We start from the raw sequence: 6590 nt of genomic DNA, 5'->3' as shown, positions 1-6590 counted from the left end.
AGGTGTCACCAGTCGATGTTGTTCTCACTGAAACACAGAGCAAAAGTAAAATACGAAAATGCCGTACCCTTACTGGAATAGAAATGGTGGAATATCGTTTAAAGAACACCCGCACTTATCGCTATTACTCACACGAGTTTTACACAATCGAATACGCGGCAACATCGTTGGAAGCACAAAAGAAAATTAGAAATTAAACAAACTCTGTAAGAAGGAATTAATTTACATAAACAAAAAAAACTGAAGGAATTTAGTAAGCCTTGGCACCTAGAGCGACAACTTCATAGAGAGTATTCTCCAGTTGTTCGGATACTTATTTCCTAAAAAAGCTTTTTGAACTATTCACTGGAAAAATGTTATGCTCCAATTTATATGTACTTCTGTAGAGTGATTACCGTGTGCAGATGCTTTCGATATCGAAAGATACTCATTTTAAGCATCTGAAAGCAGAAATATTTTAACGAAAAACTGGGAATTCAGTTTGTGTTTAAAATTTGCTGGCTTGCTACTTTGCATGGGGAAGCGAAATTGGGAAACAAAGACGGAAGGAGAGCGGTGCAGAAAAAGAATAAGGGGAGAATATGAACCGCGGCCATTAAATACACATTGTTACGAAGACGACGAAGCTGGTAGTGGCGCAGGACGGAGCGCTCGCGCTAGGCCAGCGGCCATTCAATCATCTCTTGTCCATCGTTCATCACGCCTCATTCTTCGGCTGGCCGCCACAACAATATTATGGTGCATCTGGGAGTAATTGTGTAACGTATGAAGTGATAACAATAATAATACTTTATTTCCACCAAATCAAATACAATTTGATGGAGGAGGGGAGAAAAAAAGCCGCTATCCGCTTGACGGAGTTCTGTCCTGTTCAGACGGAAGTGACAGAAAACGAGGAATTAAATTGAACATCAAGTCATACATGAATAAAAACATCAATATAAGCAATGTCTATAGCCGAACAGAATAAGCAGAAATCAACACGGGGAATCAGCAACGAATAAAGGGTATTAGCACAGTAAACGCCCTGTCATCAAATAACAAAAAAGGTGGAGAGCAATTCATAAAACAGGAGTTGATGTATTAGCATTTAACCAAATGAACAATCATACTACGCACAGAGGAGATGGTGATTTCGTGGAGGCTTACGCCTGCAACAATTAAATTGTTTTGTAAATACGGCAGTTGGTAATTAATTCTTTGACGACCGTAGCTAGTTCTTGTAAATGGTAAAACCCATTGTGGTTTTTTGGCGATGCGCATATGGTGAATCGGTCTGATGCAAAGGAGCCAGAGAGGAAATGGTGTCCATATGGCGCTTTTGCTCAACTTACAGTTGAGCAAAATCAAACTGCCTGTAAGCATAGAGGTTTAATATGGTAATAATGTTGAGGTTAATTATCAAATCCTGAGTTGTGTGTCTAACGCGCAAGTCACAAACTATACGAAGGATTTTTTCTGAAGCACCAATATTTTGTGTAAGTTAGTATGTGTTGTTGTTGCTCACACTAATGTGCAGTAATTTAGGTGTGAACAGAAAAGGGAATTATATAAGACAAGTTTGATTGTCTGTGGTAAAATATGTCTTTGGCGTGATAGAAAACCTAGAACCTTGGATGTCTCCAACATGACATGACTGGCATGGTCATCCCACAGCATATTTTCGTGAAAGTAAACACCAAGTGATTTGAATGATTTTACTATTTCAATTACTTGTGATTTATAAGAGAGAGCTATTTCTGCACTACAAGTTTTATTCTTCGGACGGAAAATTACTGATTTGGATTTTGACACATTTATAGAAAGAAACTTTGATTCTGACCATTGCTCTAGATTGTTTAATATGCCATTAGCATGCATGTTTAGATCGTCACAGGTATCACCAGGTATAAGGATAGTAGTGTCATCGGCATAAATTATAAAGTGGGAGGAAGAGTCAGTAGTTACAATATGATTAATAAAGAGATTCAACAGTAGAGGGCCAATGATGCTGCCCTTAGGGACAGCGGTATTGACTGAGCGTTGTGATTATTTGAAGTTTCTAATCTGAACATATTGTTTTCGAGATAATAAATAAGATTTCAAGAGATGCAAAGCTTGTCCTCGTATCCCGTGTAGTTCAAGCTTTTCTAGAGGAATACTGTGACTAATTCTTTCGAACGCCTTCGTGAAATCCAGAAATATGCTTAGTACTAACATTTTGTTTTAAAAATGTTCTAATATATATTTCTTTTCGTTGAGAAGGGCAAGCTCTGTCGATTTATTCTGTCTGAATCCATACTGTGAACTAGTAATTATGTTATGTGATTGCAGAAATTTTTCCATTCGTAATAGCATGATTTTTTCTAGACCTTTAGAAAGTACAGGAAGAATAATAATTGGTCTGTAATTACCAAAGTCATTCTTAGTACTCATTTTATAAAGGACAGTCACCTTTGCTATTAGCATATCTGATGGGAAGGTTGCGGTTTCAAGACATAGGTTGTATATATAAGCAAGAGAAGTAGTGATGTAGTCAATGATATATTTCACAAGGCGAATCTGGATGCTGTTTTGACGTCACAAGAAGTGGAGATTGATAATTCATGGAATGTTCGTATAAGTTCTCTTTCATCAACAGGTGCAAGGAAAAGGGTGGCAGGGCACCTAGAGATAGATCTATGGTGCAGTTCAGATGCAGGTTGAACAAATTGTGTGAAATGAGTGTTAATATCTTCGGCCAAGTTTTCTCCTGCATAATCTTTTCCGTCATGAGTCACCTTATCAATGGCAGCGTTGACATACTTGGCATCAAGGGATCGCAGCTTTTTCCAGAGTATGTCAGGACGGTCGACTGAGCCAAAGTAATTCTCGTAATAATGTCTCCTTGCATTGCGGATGTCATTGTTACTTATTTCTGTATTTCTTGAATTGTCCAAGAATATAAATATTTTTTGATGCAACAATAGAACTGTACAGTTTGTTCTTCTGTTTTATACGCACAAGTAGCTCTAGTGATATCCATGGTTTCCGCACGTTCCTACCCTTTCGTTTGTTTTTAAGAGGGGAATGCTTGCCATATATAGAGTTAAACTTTTCTGCAAAGGCTCGATAAGCGTCATTCGCGTTGCTTTTATTATATATGTCGTTCCAGTTTACACCGCACATCTCCGCACGAAAAGCGTCGAGGGATGCTGCTGTTATGACTTGGATTAAAGATGCATTCTGCTTTCTAAATTAGGGTTTCACAGTCTGACAGAATAAATAGATTCCCATGTGGTCACTGAAATCACAACAAGTTACCCCGGATATTATGGATGAAGGATTGATATTGGTGATAAATAGATGAAGAAGTGTTTCGGAACTTGAGGTTATACGGGTCGGATCTTTGGCAGTAATCGCCAAACCGAAGCTGCGCAGAATTATACCGAAGTTGACACTGTTTGTTGCGTTGGAAAACATGTCTATGTTAAAATCACCGCTTATGAATAACTCATATTTATGTTCGCTTATAAAAGTAACAAAAGACTCGATGTATTCAAAAAACAAAGAAATGCCACCGCTCGATGGTCTATGAAACACAGAAAACACGGTATTATTGGTTATTACAGAAACAACTTTCACATCTGAAGACATAAAACATAGGTCTTCCGCCATGTCACACTCGATTCGGTTGTTAACAAGAATACACACTTCTCCACCTCGACAACAATCACGGTTCATAGAAAAAGTTAAAAATGACGGCAGATGGAAGTTATTCGTATTCAGCCATGATTCTGAAATCATAACAAGGTCAAACGAAAAGCCAAATGCCTGGAGTAAAATTTGAAACTCATCTAGTTCGTTGTTTAAAGATCACACATTGAGATGGAAGCATTTCAATACAGACGAACATAGCCACTGGGGGAGCAACGTGCGGCATATAGCACTGGGTAACAGATAACGTACGCTTGCAGCCATGACAGAAGTAGTGGTATGGCATTGCAATGAAGAGGAAATTACCAGTCGACAAAATCAGCTAGATCGCGTGCATCGGTGACCACCTGCACGAATTCGCCTTTCTTTTTGCGGATGAGGACTTTGCCGTTTGAATACCAAACAAATCGGTAGCTATTGCTTTTGGCCCATTCTTTAGTTGTTGAGAGCAGAAGCTTTGCTCGGCGTGTCAGGATGTCACAGAAGTACATATTACTGTCCTTCTCTCGGAGCAAAGCTCACTTTTTCATCCACTCATTTTTGAGTGTTTGCCTTTCAAACCACACTAAAATAGCAGGCACTTTACTTGGCTTAGAATCGGAGCCTATGACAAGCCTCAACATCGCTATCTTCGACCTCTGCTAAATCAACTAGTTTAGCCACTTCATTGACTTTATGGAGGATGTTTTCCTGGTAAGTTACCGGCAGGCTATGTATCTGCAGATTCGTTTTTCTGCTCCTAAACTCAAGGTCATTTATATCAGCATGCAGCTGGCGTATTTCTTCAGCATTATTGGCGTTTTCTACATGTTCGAGCCTTTTCTTAATCTGTACGATCTCTTTATCCTGGTTGTCAAGATGATTTAGGACGATTTAGCACGAAAGTGATCAGACATAGTTTGAATTGAGTGTTCGATGTTGTCGACCTGCTCCTTAAGTGGCAAGATGGCGTGGAGCTTGCGATTCAGTTCAGCGAACGCGGCAGCTACATTGAAGTCCTAAGACACGTCTTTTGTATTCGCCGCGCCACTACGGGAGGCCGCTTTTTTGGATGTCGGACAAACAACATTTTTGCGGCAGTTCCCACTTCTGGTCCTCGCAGACGCATCTGTTAATCCATAGCAATTTTCCGCGTGATATGGGTACGCGCATTGCCTACTTTAAGAATATTATCAGCAGGTGCAATCTCAAGATTGCAGGCCAAACAAATTTCCTTCTCTGAGTCACTCAGGGCAAGCTATAATGTAGCACACTCCGTAGGAAAGAACAGGAAAAAAAAGAAAACAAAAACAAACTAGCAAGCTTGGCAGCAGCAGTGGTTTGAGCATACGCAGCGAAGAAAAGTGTGGAAAAAGTACCACAAACCTGGAAACAGAGCACAGGGAGTTGTAAAAAACGCTCATCCGTAGCTCGCCACTGCCGCTGCCGAACTCAAGTGCCGATCAAGTGCAGAGTCCGAAAAATGGTCGAACAAAGTTCACTGCATGAAGAATGAGTGAGGGTAACATGCAAGGCGAAGTTGGAGTTTTTCAATATGTCCAGTGTCAATTAAATAAGCAAACAAAGAGTTCGTTCCATGTCTTTGTTGCCTCAGGCAGGCTAATCGACCTGGAACACTGTTCAGTGTTCGAGGCACTCGAGAGAGCTTCTCCATGCAGTGTTCATAGTGCGCACAGTCGTCAGGATACGGAGGCCAGTTAATCAGTGTATGCTCCGCAGGTTCTATCGAGCGGTAGTTGTCACAGAGCGGACTGTTCATTTGTCCGAAGTGGTATCGTAAGCCATTTGTAAATATAGCGTTCAGGCGAAGTCGGTGGTAAAGTGTTTCCGGATGGTGAGGAATTCTGGGTGCGAGCCTTGATCCGAGATATGGGTCGATGGTGTAAAGAAACAGGCAGTGATGTGTCGGTAAGATCCAGACCCTACACATTTCGTCGGATGCAAATATTTTAGCCATTTCAGAAGCATCCCATTTCACGATGAAAGTCCGGATGTATCTTCGATGTTGGCGGCATTTGCGGGCCGCGCTATCTGCTTTTCATTTTCCAGAATGCCACAGTGTGCTGATATCCACTGAATTATTATGCGGTGGCCTCAGGCAATAGCGAATCGGTGTGGATACCCGATGTTGAGCGAAACGAGCTAACGGTTGGTTTTCTTCAGCAGATTGAACAGGATTTGCACAGGTACTTTGAAGTCGGTAACGATAACCCATCAGCCGGGAGTTTGATGCAAGATATAGGAAACCGCTTCTGCTCAGCTGTCGTAGAGGATGTATTCCGCTTCAGCTGGTTAGAAACAGCATAACTTGTTGACGGCACATAAAGGCCACAAGGAGAAGCTGCATGCTTAGTTGAACCTTCGGTGCAGATATTCATCATCATCATCAGCCATACTACGCCCACTGCAGGGCAAAGGCCTCTCCCATGTCTCTCCCATTAAGCCTGTAGTTGGCTGGTAGCGGCAACCGTATTCCCGCATATTTCATAATCTCATCCGCCAACCTAGCTTTCTGCCTCCCCCTACAACGCGTGCCTTCTCGTGGAATCCACTCCGTTGCCCTTAAGGACCAGCGGTTTTCTTGCCTTCGCATTACATGGCCATGCCCAAGCCCACTTCTTCCTATTAATTTCAGCTAGGATGAATAAACCTGCGTTTATTCTCTCACCTACTCCGCCCGCTTCCGATCTCTTAACGTTTACACCTATTATTTTTCTTTCCATAACTCGCGGCGTTGTCCTTAAGCTAAGCTAAACCCTCTTTATTAGCCTGCACGTTTCTGCCCCATAAGTGAGTAACGGTAACATACACCTGTTGTATACTTTTCTCTTAAGGTATGCTGGTATGCTGCTTATATCCGTCGGTTGACTACGCTTCAGTAGACTATAGAACCGCTGTTTTTGGTATGCGGCTCT

The sequence above is a fragment of the Amblyomma mixtum genome, chromosome 10 (genome assembly GCF_055824585.1).
Source record: "Amblyomma mixtum isolate Tamu chromosome 10, ASM5582458v1, whole genome shotgun sequence".
NCBI classification, from domain to species: domain Eukaryota; kingdom Metazoa; phylum Arthropoda; class Arachnida; order Ixodida; family Ixodidae; genus Amblyomma; species Amblyomma mixtum.
Note: the sequence above shows the minus strand (reverse complement) of the source record.